Genomic DNA, 16,658 nt, shown 5'->3' on the forward strand with positions numbered 1-16,658 from the left:
TAAATCACAAAAGAATTGCCCTGGGAAATGAAGAAGGTTTATTTGTTGTGCACGTTACTATAGATGGTAAGGAGAACTTTTACTGTTCTGCTATAACTCTAATAATAATAACAATATCAGATTTATTCTCTTTTTTCTGTAAAATAAATGTTCCAGATCTGGTTTGATGCGTTTTCAAAGGATTTTTTTTTATGTTTATTTATTTTTGAGAGAGAGACAGAACACAAGCAGGGGAGGGGCAGAGAGAGAGGGAGACACAGAATCCAAATCAGGATCCAGGCTCTGAGCTGTCAGCACAGAGACTGATGTGAGGCTCGAACTTACAAGCCGTGACATCATGACCTGAGCCAAAGTCAGACACTTAACCGACTGAGCCACCCCGGGCGCCCCTGGTTCGATGTGATTTTAAGTCAAACGACGACTCTTCTAATATCCAGAGATCCATAATCCCCCAGAGTCTAAATATCATCACGGGTGGTTTTATATAATAAGTCCACCGTAAGAACTCAGTTTACTGTCTTCAGATTGGAACACGAAAGAAAACACAGTATATTCTGCTTGGTTCCCCTTCCCCCCCACTATTACTCGTCTCTGTGTGTGGCACCACGCTCCATGCACTTAAACAGTGCCTGGCACATAGTAGCCACTCAACACGGATTTGTGTAATGAAGGATCAACTGAATGCCGGGAAAAAGGATCTTTTTTCCCCTGAGAAAGTAGCATGTTTCCATTTGTTGGACAGTGAGTGGTATTTGCCCTGATGCCTAGAATCTTGGGTTTGTTATGTTAACTTATTTAATAAAATAAGTAAATAAATAACAATTTAACTTATTTACATTTATTATGCTTAATACGTTAATTTTATTATTCAGGTAATTATATTGTTTTTGGAATAACTACTTTCTTTTTTACCTAAATGATTTTTGATCTCTTATCCTTTCCCTCCTCTCCTCCCTCACAAACCTATCCACCCTGAGATTATGACTGTGATTTTACTAGAACTGGACTTAGATCCATTGGAGTAATAATTGGGAAAGAGTTTGAAAATAAGAAAACATTCTTGGGGCACCTGAGTGGCTCAGTGGGTTAAGCATCTGACTTCAGTACAGGTCATGATCTCACGGTTCGTGGGTTCAAGGCCCGCATCGGGCTCTGTGCTGACGGCTCCGAGCCTGGAGCCTGCTTCAGATTCTATGTCTCCCTCTCTGCCTCTCCCCTGCTTGTGTTCTCTCTCTCTCTCAAAAATAAATAAAAACATTAAAAAATAAAAAAAAAATAAATTCTCATAGTGAAGGAAACCATTTTTCAAATGGCTTCATTTTCAAGAAAATTAAAAGGCAACTTAGCGCATAAGAAAAAATATTTGCAAAGTCATATCTGGTTAGGGGTTAATATTTAAAATATGTAAAAAATCATACATCTCAATAGCACAAAGACCTCCAATCTGATTCAAAAATGGTCAGAGAATTTGAATAGACATTTTTTCCCAGAAAAGACATAGAGATGGCCAACAGGAACATGAAATGGTGCTTAGCATCCCTGATCATCAGGGAAATGCAAATAAAAACTACAATGAGGGGGCGCCTGGGGGGCTCAGTCGGTTAAGCGGCCGACTTCGGCTCAGGTCATGATCTCGCCGTCCGTGGGTTTGAGCCCCGCGTCGGGCTCTGTGCTGACAGCTCAGAGCCTGGAGCCTGTTTCAGATTCTGTGTCTCCCTCTCTCTGACCCTCCCCTGTTCATACTCTGTCTCTTCCTGTCTCAAAAATAAATAAAACGTTAAAAAAAATTTAAAAAAAAAAACAAAAAAAACCCAAAAAACTACAATGAGTTATCACTTCCTAAATATTAGGAGGCCTGTCATCAGAAAGACAAGGAGTAACAAGCGATGGCAAGATGTGGAGAAGAGAGAACTCTTGTGCACTGTTGCCTGGAATGTTATTTGGTTCAGCCACCATGGGGAACAGAATGGAAGTTCCTCAAAAAAATTAAAAATAGAACTATCATATGACCTAGCAATTCCAGTTCCAGCCATTTATCCAAAGAAAACAAAAACACTAATTAGAAAAGATATCTGCACCCCATGTTCACTGCAGAATTATTTAGAATAACCAAGATATGCAACCATTTGTGAACATGGATGGACCTTGAGGGTTCTATGCTAAGTGAAATAAATCAGACAGAGACAAATACTGTATGATGGCACTTACATGTGGAATCTAAACAAAAAAAACAAGCAAAAACCACCCAGGAAACCACACACACACACACACACACACACACACACACAGAGGCTCACAAAAAACAGAACAGAAAGGTATTAGCCAGAGGTGGGGGAGGGAGGGTGCAAAATGGATGAATGAGGTCAAAAGGCACAAACTTCCAGTTAAAGTAAGAAAAATGAGTCTTGGGGGTATAATGTACAGCACGGTAACTATAGTTAATAATACCGTATTGCAAATTTGGAAGATGCCAAGAAGGTAGGAGAGTAGGTCTTAAAAATTCTCATCATAAGAACAAAAATTCTGTTAACTATATAGGGTGCTGGATGCTAAGTAGGCTTATTGTGGTGATCCTTTTGCAGTATATATGCATATTGAATCCTGTTGTGCACCTGAAATTAAGATAATGGCATACCTCAATGATACCTCATTTACAAAAATCTTTAAATAAGGCATTGCCAATTTGAAGGTGACTGGCCATTTTATTTGTAAAGAATTTATTCAAGCTAATGACATTGAGATTTCTGAGATCACTTTTATTGGCTCTTTTTCAACTGCTTTTGGGGAAAATTGAGAGAACATTCAAAACAGAGAGAGATTATTTTGAATTTAAAAATGACTTCTATTTACTTGTGTAGAAATTATTCGTGTTGGTGACGTGAAGAAGATTCATCAGCTTGAACTCATCCCCCAAGGCCAGATGGTTGCAGTGATCCCTGGGAGAAGTCACCGTGCGCAACTGTTCCCCATGTCAGCTTTGGGTGGACGGAAGACTGACATTCCACAAGCTGGCAGAAACCAAAGGGTGCCAAACAATGACTTCTGGAACAGTGTGCCAAGGGGCCCATACATGCCTCTCTGTAGCAAGGAAAAGCCAAGTCTTTTGTTATGAGCTGTTCCAGAGCAAGAAACTATCTCACAGAAAATTTAAAGAGCTCCAAATCCCAACCAAGGTCCAGTGGATGGCCATCTTCAGTGAGCAGCTTTGCGTGGGATTCCAGGCAGGATGCCTGAGACACCCCTTGAGGAGAGAAGGAATTCCATACACGATGCTTCACTCACATGACCCTACACTGTCATTTATTGCACACCAACCAGAGGATGCTCTCTGCGCAACTGAGATCTCCAGTATTGAATGTCTGCTGTGTTTTAAGAGCATTAGAATTTACACTGACAGCAGGGGCCTCCGATCCAGGCCAGTTGAGCTGATGTGGCCGGCAATGCCAACCTATTGCCGTAAGGCGACCTTACGATTTGTTCCCTTCTCTTTCTGTATCTTTCCCGCCTTTTACAATTACATTTCTATATCCTCTACTGTTAAAGACAGGCTTTATTTTTGGAAACAGCATCACTGACGATTTTCCCTGATTTTTCTGTCTTTTAAGTAGAATAGCTGTAATGGAGTTTTACCTAAGTCATACATGTGATAACTTAGCCTTCCACTTTTACTATATTCATAAGAGAAATTTACCTTGAATATATCCTCAATCCAAATGGTTGCTTTTTGTAGGCTCCTAAATAGGTTTTCTTCATGGTCACTGAAAATCATATACACATTAATTAACTATAAGAAATAGTTACTATATATATATGTATATGTATATATATATATATATATATATATATATATATATATATATAGCCTTTTAGGCTTAGTTTATGTAAAGTATACATATAATGTTCCTAAGTAACTTTAGCTCATATTTTATTCATGCAGGCCATCATTTCATAAATTGAATACAGCCTTTTTTATTCACTTAGAGAATAGTATTGAGCACTTAATATGAACAACTTACTCTGCCAAGGGTTGAGTCACAATATTAAACATAAGACTAGTCTGTGTCCATATGGAGGTTATAATCATGAGATAAGACCAACAATCAAGCAAGTACTATGATAGGGGGAGCACCATTTTCCACAGGAAGACACAAGAAGGATGCTTAATCTAAACCAGTGGGTCAGGGAAGGTCAGCTAAAGAATGAGAAGTGTTTTTGTCTTTGAACCCATATTTAAAAACGTCATTCTATTGCTTTCTGACTTCCATTGTTTCTGATGAGAAATCTCATGAGAAATCTGTGTCTTTTCTATTTAGCCTCTTTTAAGATCTTCTCATTATTTTTGGTTTTCAGCAATTTGACTAAGACGGGCTTACAGGTAGTTTCCTTTGTATGTATTCTGCTTGGGGTTTTCAAAATTTTTTGGATCTGAAGATTGATAATCTAATTTTGGAAAAATTTTGGGATATTTTCACAAGTTTTTCCAACCCTATTTTCTCTTTTCTGAGGATCAAATTACATGTTTATTGGACCTCTTGATTCTGTTCCACAGGTCATTGAGGGTTGTTTTTTTTATTTTTTTAAATCCTCCCCCACCTTCAGTTTGGATAATTTCTATGGACCCCATCTTCAATTTCTCTGATCTTTCTTCCCCTGGTTTATCCAGGAATTAAGTATTTCAGATACTGTATTCTTCCATTTATAATTTCATTTTTTGAAATTTCCAGTTATTTAGTGAAATGTCTTCCCAATATGTTTATATTTTTCACAAAGTCCTGAACTATTTATAATAATTATTTATAATTATTCCAATATATGGCTCATCCGTAGGTCTATTTCTATTGATTTTTTTCTGGATTAAGGATATTTTCCTGCTTTTTTACATCTTATTATTTTGTCATCCTCTGTTGGACATTATGAATGCTATGACATAGGGACTCTGGACTATATTATGTATTTCTCTAGAGAGTGTGGTGTGTTTTGTTCTGACAAGCAGTCAATCTACTGATGGACCGTCTTGGTTTTGTGGAGGCATGGCTTTAGACTTTGCTAGGGTGGGCCTATTTTAGCTTTTCTTTTAGTCCTTGTTCCTCAAGAATGGCCTTTCTGGGGTCTCAGCTCAATGCTCAGGGTTTTCACCAACGTCTGTCTGGGTCAGAAATCTAGTATCTTTCCAGCACTGTAATACCCGTGAAATTGTGTTCACCACTCAGTGCTCTGAGCAAGTCTCATGGAGTTTTGCTCTGTCCATGAGCAGCTTTGGTCAGGGACTTTGAGGGAACTGGTGTGCAGGTGTCTGGGACATCTTTTTTGGGGCTCTTGCCTCTGTGTACTCTGCCTTGCAAATTCCAGACACATTAGCATGTTTCCTGTACCCAGAAAAACTTTCACTCTCTGCTGGGGCTCTGTGTGGGGTCTACCTCACGTCTTTCTCCTTTTTTAGGGATGACAGTCCTGCACTGTATACTAATACCTAAAAATAGTTACGTCATACATTTTTATCCAGTTTTATACTTATTGATGGTGGCAGGGCATGTCCAGTATCAGCTGCTCTGTCCTAACTGGAACAGGCCATCCATACTGCCCTCTGTGAGGAACTATAATAAGGTTCAGTGTTTCAGGCGTGGACTTCAAGATGACAGGTCAAGAGATGGGGCTGGAGGGTGCCCATGAGCCAGACTACAGAAGGTGTTTTGTAGGCACTGACATGGTTAGATTTGCATTTCAGAAACATCCCTAGGTTCCAATGGTTAGGTTAAAGACTATGCAAGGTGAGACTGGAGGCCAAGATACCTACTTGGAAGTCACTGTAGAAACTGTGGATTAAAACTGTGTGAGGTAGAAGGAGTTTGGGTGGAGAGGAAAGAATCTGAGGAATATTGAAGAGATATAACTGACAAAACTTTACATTTGATTGCAAGTGGAAGCTGAGATACAGAGAATCCGTAATGATTCTTGGATGTCCAACTTGAGCACATGTGCGGATGCCACTGATATTTACTGATAAAACACAAGGTAGGGTGGGCTTGCCCAAGGGATGAAGGATGTCATCATTTAACTTCTTACTTTTTTGTTGTGTTGTTGAAATATTTTAAATCAAATCCTAGAAGTCATTGTTGTTCCACCTGAATACATGTTACACTGTATCTAAAAATATGGACATTTTCTCATAAAACCACATTGCCATTTATCACCCCTGGAGAAGTTACCAATGATTTTTACCATCCAGTACACAGTCCATATTTAAATATTCCTGATTATCACAAAGATGCCTCTTTTGACAATGTATTTCTTGGAATCAAAATGTGAAGAAGGTACACATGTTGCATATTATTTTTAGATCATAAATATCATCTAATCTTAAATGGTCTTCCATGCCGCTGATTTGTTGTCCTACAGGATGTTCCACAAGCTGGATGTTTCCTCCTGGTGCTTTTTAGCGTCTTCCTTTATATCCTAAATTTTCTGTAACTGAGAATGAGCTCTAAAGACTTTTACCAAAGAATACATCATGAATAATGCTGTGTACGTCATACTGAAGCACACTGGGGCACATGATGTCTAGTCATCTACTTGTGGCAATGCTAAAATGGATTACAAGTTTCTGATGTTGTCAGCCTGATTCCTTGGACTTGCTGGGTTTGTACTGCCAGCGGGAGAGTAAATAGAAAAGAGGACACAGGTCAGAGAGCCAAGAAATACCAATATTAGAGGGATGGTCAAGGGGCGAGAAGCCCACAAAGGAGAATTCTGGGAGTCGAGTGTCACGGAGCAAATAAGACAGGCTGAAATGTGCCTGTTGGTTTCAGCAACAATCGGTGGTTGAAGACTTGTAGTGAGAGCAGTTTTAATGAAGGACTTGAGGCACAAGGTGTGCCTGGACTGTGATGTGAGTAGGTTGAGAAGCGGGGGGCACTCAAGGTGGATGACACTCTTAAGGGCTTGGCTGTAAGGAAAGGGAGGATGGCAAAACAGTAGCATAGGAAGGGTTGTTGGTTATATTGCTGTTGTTTTAATGGGGAGACATTCATGTTAAGAGGTGAGAACTCTAAATTGTTATTAATAAAGTGGAGAGTTCCAGAAATGTGACTGGCTGCAAGTTTTCACTGCTTTGTTAGTTTCACTCTCCACATATACTTTTCTAATCTTCTGCTCTACTCTGCTGTGAACTGAATTAGTTTAGGAGCCAGATTTTGAAATGTTGTGCAATTATTTAAAGCTGCTATTAGATGAAAACGTTAGAAAGCTTTTTGTTAGACTTTTACTGTTTGTGTTGTACTCTGAAACGTGACCGATGTACATCATTTATTTATTTTTTAACCACGGTAAAAAAATACTCGAGGCAGCAACTATATAATCACAATACTGTAACTGGATTCTCTTGGGTTTCCAATCTGAAGTTTTTTTGTTTTGTTTTTTTAATGGATCAGGGCTTAGCGACTACAATTTATCATGAATTCTGTATGATTCCATTTACACACATTTTTGAAATGACAAAATTTTAGAAATGGAGGACATATTATTGATTCCCAGGAGTTAGGGAAGGAGGAGGAAGTGGGTGGGATTGTAAAAGGGACCCCTGAGGGATCCTTGTGGTGGCATAAATATTCTGTATTTTGACTGTGGTGGTGGATACATGAACCTATACAGGCGATAACACTGTACAGACCAACACACACACACACACACACACACTAGTAAACTGGGGAAATCTGCCTAAGATGGGTGGGTTGAGTTGATCTATGTCAGTGTCCTAATTTTGCAAACTCTTACATTGAATGCAACTGGGCAGAGTATGCAAGAGATCTGTCTGTATTATTTATCAAAACTGCATGTGAATTTATAATTACTTTAATAAAAATTCCAGTTAAAAAAGGAATCCTAAAGCCCAAAATGCAGTGGATGTCTTTGATGGGAACTCCAGGGAATGGATCCCCCTCAAGAAGGTGATCTGACATTGAGATCATGTGACTAATGAATTACTGACAGAAAGTGGAAACAGGAATATTCACTTATGCATTTACTGTACTTGCCAATGTGCATGTACTAATTTGGAGCCTAAACTAGAGTAAAAAAATCCACACCAAACCCAAATTGGTTCATTTTATTAGTAGTACAAAAGCTATCTTGTGAAACATTTTTGCATTATATAAAGTCGGGCTGTCACGACATGAATAAATAGGGCACTTATATGTATTTATAAACGTAATATAAATATAATGTCCCACTTTCAAGTTACTTTTGTTTGTTACTAATTTTCACTTAGTATTACTGCATCCCATGAAAAATTTTACAGGCTTAAAAAAAAAAGTAAATAACCAAAGCTGTGTTTAAGATTCTCAATTAGGGTTCTACAGAGTCACAATAAAACAAAGATTTTGTATCTCTACTACAAATAATTTTAAACATAGATAAAAATTTGGAAGTGAAAAACTGCCATTTTGTAAGAAAAGGTCTTTTTTAAAAAGATTCAAGAATGATTAAATTTGGGGATGTTTATATATAGTATGAACTGTATATCAAAAAAAGTTTATACAGGAATAGGATGAAGAAAGTAGTCACCATTATTGGGGCGCCTGGGTGGCGCAGTCGGTTAAGCGTCCGACTTCAGCCAGGTCACGATCTCGCGGTCCATGAGTTCGAGCCCCACGTCAGGCTCTGGGCTGTTGGCTCGGAGCCTGGAGCCTGTTTCCGATTCTGTGTCTCCCTCTCTCTCTGCCCCTCCCCCGTTCATGCTCTGTCTCTCTCTGTCCCAGAAATAAATTAAAACCGTTGGAAAAAAAAAAAAGTAGTCACCATTATGTGACATTTTGCCCAACTTTAAACAATATCAGCAGCTGGAAAAGCTTTTGCAAGGGCTGCCCGACTACATAAAACATGAAAATCTTCCAGCATTCTAAATGTGAATCAGTAACACTGTTTGACAAAACGGATTTATGAGGCAGATGAATCTTCTGAAATTAGCCTTTTCTTTCTAGCAACTTTTTAAAAGGTTAATTTAAAAATTGAATGTATGTCTATTTGTTAGCAATTCTCAGGTTTCTTTAACCTATGATATTCATGTTTCTGAAATTTTATTCATGTGACTTTGTAACACCAGCCATTCCCTTTGGTATCTTTCTGTTGTGTGCTGTTTTTGTTTTGTTTTGTTTTGTTTTGTTTTTTGAGACTCTAGTATTTTGAGGGAGGAGCTTAGATGGAAGATTTTAATAATTAATACTTGATATATAAGCAAATAGGCTTATAACTTAATTTTTAAAAGTATTCGTTGAAATGGTAATCTTACTTTTTATTATTTTAAGTTTGACCCTTGGACAGTGAAGGGTCCCTAAATATTTTACTTGCGGAGACAGTTTAGATTAATACATTTCAAAAATAAAATGGCAAGTAAGAAACAACTTCTTAGAACTACTTCTAAGAGACCATGTCTCTAGCTGACTGCCCGACGTCACAGAGTGAGCGAGTGGAGGATGTGACATTGATTCAACGCGCTGGTGGCCAAGAGTGGCTCTCCTTCACCCTTGCCTATCTGTATAGATAAAACCCTGTTTCTGGCACTCTCCAGTTATTTTTCAGCAGCACTGATCCAGGCATGGTTGGACATGAGCACCTGTAGACACAAATCAACATGTACAAGGTTCACTGTGAAGACGCATTCCCTTGCCAGCACGCGGAGGGTCTAGAAGGTGCTGACAGCAGATGCAGCCCCCCCAGCCCTAATTCAACTTCCCCCACCTCTATTTTTAGACTCTAGCAGATTTGGGGTATGAAAAAGCCACGTGGATTCATTTCTCTTTTTTTCTTATTTTATTTGATAGGACGGAATGCATAGTGTAGCTAAGTATTGATCTGCGAGAGCCGCCATGACAAAGTACCACAGACTAGGGCGTTTACACCCCAGAAACCTACTGCCCCGCAGTCTTGGAGGCTACAAGTCTGAGACCAGGGTCTCAGTTTGCTCCTTTTGAAGGCTGTGAGAGACAAGCCCCAATGACTTCATCTTAACTTGATCATCTATAAAAACCCTACTTCCAAATAAGGTCACATTCACAGGTACTGGAGATTAGGACATCGGTATCTTTCAGGAGGAGACACAATTCAACCTGTAACAAGCTGTCTTATTTCCTTTTTAAAGTCTAAGACAGTTTTGAGGGTTTCTGGGTGACAGTTTAAAATAGAGTGGGCGTTGGGACTCCTAGGGGTCTAAAGAAGAGTTGCATCCTCCTCTAACATCAGAAGCAGCAGGGAGTAGAGGCTGATTCTTTCCTCCAAAAGAGGGGACTTGGGGAGGGGTCACTCTACCCCACCTCTGCACCTCTTTCTCCTATAGTGGGCCTCAGAAATGCTGTGCTTTGTTACAATAATTGTAATTTTTTTATTTATAGAAAGACTCACCCTTTACATTTTTCTCTGCCGCATCAACAAAATATTCTAATGCCCTTATGCCACAAAAATCTGGTAGGAGGAAAACAGTATAGACATATGAGGACCAAACAAAGGGGAAAGACACCAATGCAACTGCTCTCTCCTTCTCAAGAAAGGATGTTGTTTTATAGCTCTAAGTGAGCACAGATTTATTTTTCAAGTACTGCTTAAATTGAACATTAAATTCTGCTCATGAATGCTCCATTCCTATTCTTGACAATGGATAATGGATGCCATAAGCATAGAGTTTTAACTTTTAAAAACTGGAGCAGTATGGTATTTGTGCAGTTCCTTTATTGTGAGATTAATGTGAAATTAATGGATGAGGAGGCATTTTAACAGTTTAAAGGATGCTACTGCTTTATTTGTTTAAAAACACGTATAGATGGAGATGAGCTGGTATTTCCTGAAACATCAGATGATCATCAGAAGCAAATGGTCCGACGCCGCCACAGCAAGTGTCGCCGTTCCTTCAGAGCTCCCAAACGGAAGGGGAAGCCGCCCACAGGGCTGTGATCACCGACCCTCACGTGTGGGCCAGAAGGACCACTCCAGAAGCATGTGTTATTTGATGTAATTTGGAAGAAAAAGAAATAAATCTCTGAAACTTGGGCAGAAACCTCTGTTCACATCAGTGATATGTTTATTTCTCTGTGCAACTTCAAAGAAAACCTTTCTGTGGTAAGTACAAATGGAAGTGTAAAGTCAACTCATATCTCTGTGAATGTGGAATTGAAATTCAGTATGTAAGTCTCCATGTCACAAATACAGAACAGACGTGTATACATATCATAATGTATGTCCCATAACCATTTTGTGAACAAATAAATTATACTGTGTGTGCATGTGGATTGATTACTCTCTGACTCTGGACGTGTTTTGCTTTGTCTTTAGGACAACCTTCAGTAATGAGCCATTACTTGGTAATAATGTCTATAACTGAATAGGCAGAGAAAAATAGGCTGATCTCCTTTGGATAACAAATAACAACATTGCTGAAGTGGTGCAAATTCTTTGAAAAGAGGCATAATCATATGAAACATATCTAATGGCAGTGCTTCTCTGATGTCTGTGGCTGTTAAGGTAATGATTTCTACCAAAACTTTGAAGTTTTTCAAGTTTCAAATTTTCAAGTCTTTTTGAAAGAAGAGAACTGTTAAAATCTTCCATTAGAATTGTGTATTTCTCTATTTTTTCCTTTCACACCCAACAATTTTGGCCTTGTATATTTTTGAAGCTTTCTTATTGGATTCACATGCATTTAGGATAGTTATGTTAGAGAACTGATCTTATCATTATGAAAATTTCATCTTTCTCATTAGTAGTGTTCCTTATCCAGGAATCTCCTTGGTCCAATATTCGTAGAGCCACTCTAGCAGATCTTACTTTAGAATTTGCACAGTTTACCTTTTTTCCCCATCCTTCACTCTTAACCTACGTGTGTCTTTGGATTTAAAAAGCATTTCTTATATATAGCATATGATTAAGTCTTGGTTTTCATTAAGTTTCATAACGTCCATGTTTTAATTGGGAGTATTTAGAACATTTACAAGTAACATAAATATAGTGGCATGTTTGGCTTTAAATATATCATCTTTCTTATTTGTCATATCTCTTCTTTTTCTTTCTTCTTTGTTCCTGTATTCTTTTGGATTAATTCTCTATTTTACGATCCCATTTTTCTCTGATGTAGTTTTTATTTGTACCACTTTCATTTTCAGTGGTTGCTCTCCAATTTATATTATTACAATTCTAATTCCAATTAAGATGTGTGAGTTTTCCAACACCACCAAGCAATCCTCTGACACCAGGGCGGCGTCCTACAACGCAAGTCAATTATGACACAATCTACCTGGAGACACTGCCAGATCACACAGTCACTCAGCTCCACAAGACTGCCCACTCCCCTCCACTTCAGACAGGAGCACTTCAGACGTATGTTGCAATGCAAGCCCAGGCTGTCACCTGTGCTTCTGACCTATAGGGTGTAGATCAGAGGCTCCAACAACTCTCTCCTTGGGTTCAATTAACTTGCTAAAGTTGCTCACAGAGCTCAGAGAGACATTTTACTTATTACTGGTTTATTCTAAAAGGAACTCGGAAACAGCTAGATGGGAAAAATGCACTGGACAAGTTCTAGGGAAAGGACATAGGTTTCCATGCCCTCTTCTAGCCCACCATCTCCTTGAGCCTGTATTCACCAAGCTGGAAGCTCTCTGAAGCTTGTCCTTCTGGGTGTTTATGGAGGTGTTCATGACATAGGCATGACTGATTACATCAAGTGGCCATTAGTAATGGATTCAACCTCCAGCCCCTTTCCCCTCTCCAGAGGTTGAAGAGAGTGGGACTGAAAGTTCCAACTTTCCAATCACATTTTAATCACGTGGTTGGGTTCCCTGGAGACCAGGCCCCATTCTTGGTGCTTTCCAAAGTCACCTGATTTAACATAACAAAAGACATCTTTATTACTCTCATCCCTTAGGAAATTCCAAGGGTTTTAGAAGGTCTGTGTCAGAAAGGTAATGAAGACCAAATACGTATTTATTATAAATTACAGTATCACAATTATGCATCTTTAACTTATTGCTATTTATCCTGAAATAATGGTACCAGTTCACCTATATCATAAAATCCTCATAATATATTTCCATTTAATGCTTCAATCTTTTGTGCTATTATCATACATTTTGTTTCTGTTATATTTTTTATTATACCATTGTACTTGGGTACTATTTTTGCTTAAACAGTAAATTATCAAGAATTTATTTACTTATTTTTTGTTTCTTTTTGAGAGCAAGAGAGACAGAGCATGTGCAGGGGAGGGGCAGAGAGAGAGGGAGACACAGAATCTGAACCAGGCTCCAGGCTCGGAGCTGTCAGCACAGAGCCTGACATGGGGCTTGAGGTCATGAACTGCGAGATCATGACCTGAGCTGAAATCAGACGCCCAACTGACTGAGCCACCCAGGCGCCCCAAGAATTTACTCTAAAAAGGTAAAAAAACGTATACTTATCCACATATCTACCACTTTCGGCACTCTTCATTTTTAATGATTTGTTCTATATGGTAACTGACATTGATTTTTTGAAGAGATAAGATCAGTTGTCTTGCAACATGCCCCACTCTCTGGGTTTGTTTTATTTTTATTGTCATTCCTTCAACTAAATATTTTCAAATTGGGATGATCTATCAGACCTCTACTGTACATAGGCGAAACGAACAGCATCTGTAAACGCATATACCAGTTGTTCTCAACTGGGGGCTATTTTTCAGGGGACTTTTGATAAAATCTAGGTAGGGTGGGTGTGCTGCTGGCATCTAATGGGTAGAGGCCAAGTGCGGGGCCAAAGAGCGGCCACCGCACGGGTCAGTCCCCTACAACAAAGAACTATCTGGTCCAAGACGTAAATAGCGTGGAGGTTGAGAAACACTGATGGTGACGCCCGGAGCCCTGTGGCTAGTTCAGAAGACTCTGTTTATGTGTGGTTAGAATGAAGTGTGCAATACTGGTGAGAGTCCAATCCAAGGAGAAATGGAGGGCAAGGGGTCAAACAGACCAGGGTCCTAAGGACAACACAACAAGGTTTGGATTTCATCCTGCAGGACAGAAAACTGGATTATTAACTGAGGAATTAACATCAATAACACTCACGGTTTGAAAAGATGGCCCCGATGGTAATACAGACGGATTGCAGTGCAATGGGGCAGCCGCGGTAATTTAGGGATGCGATGCGGAGAAGATAAATGACTTAATAACCTCTTAGGAACGCGAAGAGGACGAACTGAAGCAGGACCCCTAGGTTTGGGGCCTGACAGCTGGGTGAACGTCATCCTTCGGTGAGGTCAGGAGCACAGGAGGAAGGTGCAACCTTGTGGTGGAAGGTGTGGAGTCTGAGATCACTGCAGGGCTTGCAAGGGGCCGTGTCCGCGAAGCAGGTGGCCTGGTGCTCGGGAGGGAGCTGTGCCCTCAAGGAATTGAGGCATTTAGGCGATGGCTGAAGTTACCAGTTGAAGGAACGCAGAGGACAGGAACACCGGAGAAGGGTCTGATCCGAGAAGGAAACCCACACACGGGAAAGGAAGCACGACTACCATCACGGAAACGAATACCGGGCGGAAATCTCAACAGATGTTCCAATGCTGCCGCAGACGGCCCGTACCTTAAGTGAAGGCCCGAAACATGTCCCCTAAGAAGCTCAGAAATCTCCGAAGCGCCGGCGGGGCAGAAGCCGGAGGGTTACGGGCAGAGGAGCAAGCGCCGGGGGGGGGGGGGGGAAGGCCGGGGCAAAACCATATCGCACTCTTGGGAGGGGTTGGTGGAGACGGCTCTCACGTTGACTAGGTCAGTGTTAGTTATTCTCTACCAGACAACTCGTGCCCCCTCCCACGGGGCAGCGGTGCCCTAGGAAGGCCCCCTGCACCGTGTTCTCACTCCCCATCACCCTGCCAAGCAATCGGGACCCTACCCGCTCATCAGGAGTTCGGGAGGATCCCGGCAGGCGGCGCCTGGCGGGCCGGAGGGTCTCCCGGAGCGAGCGCGGCCTGGCCCGGAGCGGGGCCGCACGCGGGGAGAAGCTGACCCATCGCCCCACAACCCTGCGGGGACCTCCCGCGACAGACACCGTCACTTCCACGCGTCCCCTCCGCGGCGTCGACTACGGCCGCGTGGAGCCTCGCGGGAGCTCACCGCACAGCATCTTGGGAATGAACCCCCCACCCAATTTCCCCCGCCGTGCCTTGTACGCATGCGCAGCCCCGCCTCCGGCCGCGGGGAGCCGCCCCCGGAAGTCGACTCGGCTGTGGAGGGGGCTGGTAGGTGCTTGCGCGTCTCTGCGGAGTCGGGTGGGCGCGGGGACAGGAAAACTCGGGCCGTGGGTGTGCAGGGGAGGCTGGCAGCCGGAGGGCCCAGGGCAGATTCTGGCTGACGCTGAGTCACCAGGGGCGGGGTGAGAGGCTACGGAGACTCAGTGTCCCCCTCTGCCCGTGGGCGTGGCCAGCGACGGCTGCTTGTTCCGACCATCAAATAAGATGCCACCTGTGAAGAATGAGCCACATGCCAAGCGATAAGCACTGGTTCAGTGTACCCTTCTGGATTCAGAAGACCATTCACTCCCCTTTGTATTCGAGTCTACCTTAAAACACACACACACACACACACACACACACACACACACACACCAGCAGCAACCATTGAGATGGTTGATATACCATCTCAGAGAGGTGATGGGATATACTCGGTGTCACAAGCTTTTTGGTGAGGGAGTTCAAGTTCAGAGGCAGATTTGGTTTCCTCCCAGTCTTCTGCGCCTTCTGAAATCCTTTCTACCGCTCAGCATTGCAGTGTTTACAGCCCTAGGTGCGTACTTGGGGATGTGACGATGAAGGCAGCATGGAGTGGATCCCACCCTGTGGTAAATCTATTTCTCGCGTTCTGGAATCTCTAATCTCTTAACACGGAGACTCCTGGTTCCTTGTATGGTTTCCAGACTTTCCACAGGTGGCACAGCCTACTACCCTAGGAAATTGCAGGGAAGTCAGGTGTGGGGCATGGATGAAGGTTCCAACTGAGATGAATTTGTTTTGCAGGACCTGGTCCCAACATTCCTGGAACAAAGCAATTCTTGGGAGCTAGGTAGGGGCCCCTGGCATAGAAATCCTACCTGCAGGGAGCAAACACTCCTCTGCTTCTCATCAGAGCTGCAGAGCAGAGATGGAAGAACAGGGAGAGAAGGGTCTAGATTTGAATGGTCATAAACAATTCTTGATCTTCCTGGCCAGAGTGGACCAGACGATGATGGTGTTTGCCACATCAAGAAGCCATCTCAGCCTGTGACAAGGAACTCCCACGACTCTGCTATTAACCAATGGGCAGAAGATCCGACTAGACATTTTTCCGAAGAAGACATCCAGATGGCCACCAGGTCCATGAGAAAATGCTCAACATCACTCATCGTCAGGGAAATGCAATGAAATGTCACTGCACAACTGTCAGACTGGCTATTATCAAAAAGACAAGAGGGGCACCTGGGTGGCTCAGTTGGTTAAGCGTCCGGCTTCGGCTCAGGTCATGATCTCGCGGTCTGTGAGTTCGAGCCCCGCGTCGGGCTCTGTGCTGACAGCTCAGAGCCTGGAGCCTGCTTCGGATTCTGTGTCTCCCTCTTTCTCTGCCCCTCCCCTGTTCATGCTCTGTCTCTCTCTGTCTCAAAAATAAATAAACGTTAAAAAAAAATTCAAA

General features: G+C 41.8%; 1 long non-coding RNA gene across 3 annotated transcripts in view; it reads right to left on the reverse strand.

Moving 5' to 3' along the window:
- LOC122233192 overlaps positions 1-15,071 on the reverse strand; it is a 61,186-nt gene extending 46,115 nt beyond the window's left edge. For 2 of the 3 annotated variants that reach the window (XR_006210689.1, XR_006210688.1), the window contains exons 1-3: positions 14,890-15,071; positions 14,076-14,583; positions 3,692-3,758 (exon numbers count right to left, since the gene is read on the reverse strand). This is a non-coding gene — a long non-coding RNA (uncharacterized LOC122233192). Of the gene's footprint in view, positions 1-2,735; positions 3,079-3,691; positions 3,759-14,075; positions 14,584-14,889 lie in introns of those variants that run through there. The other variant, XR_006210690.1, reaches the window with a different exon arrangement.
- Between the last annotated feature and the right edge of the window lie 1,587 nt (positions 15,072-16,658).

The sequence above is a fragment of the Panthera tigris genome, chromosome D4 (assembly GCF_018350195.1).
Source record: "Panthera tigris isolate Pti1 chromosome D4, P.tigris_Pti1_mat1.1, whole genome shotgun sequence".
In the NCBI taxonomy this organism is placed as follows: Eukaryota; Metazoa; Chordata; class Mammalia; order Carnivora; family Felidae; genus Panthera; species Panthera tigris.